The 385-nt window shown below is 62.3% G+C and overlaps 1 pseudogene; it reads left to right on the forward strand.

Annotated features, from left to right (window-relative positions):
• Nucleotides 1–264: 264 nt before the first annotated feature.
• Nucleotides 265–385, forward strand: part of LOC104404240 — a 364-nt pseudogene continuing 243 nt past the window's right edge.

Here is a 385-nt window from a genome sequence, read left to right on the forward strand (position 1 = left end):
GGTGCCCCTTGGGTGCTCCAAGGGGTCCTTATGGTGCCCCTTTTGGGTGCTCCAAGGGGTCCTTATGGTGACACTTAGGTGGTCCAGGGAGTCCCTATGGGATGCTGGGTGCTCAATGAGGTCCTTGTGGTGCCACTTGTGTGCTCCATGGGGTCCTGATGGTGCCACTTGAGTGCTCCAGGGGGTCCCTATGGGATGCTGGCTGCTCCCTGGGGTCCCTATGGGGCTCTGGGTGCTCCCTGAGGTCCCTCTGGACCCCCCCAGCTCCTGGCTCTGCTGTCCCCAGGGAAGCATTATGGGGTGTACAGCTGCGAGGGCTGCAAAGGCTTCTTCAAGCGCACCATCCGCAAGGACCTGAGCTACTCGTGCCGGGGCATCCGGTCGT

The sequence above is a fragment of the Nestor notabilis genome, unplaced genomic scaffold (assembly GCF_000696875.1).
Source record: "Nestor notabilis isolate BGI_N333 unplaced genomic scaffold, ASM69687v1 scaffold18764, whole genome shotgun sequence".
NCBI classification, from domain to species: Eukaryota; Metazoa; Chordata; class Aves; order Psittaciformes; family Psittacidae; genus Nestor; species Nestor notabilis.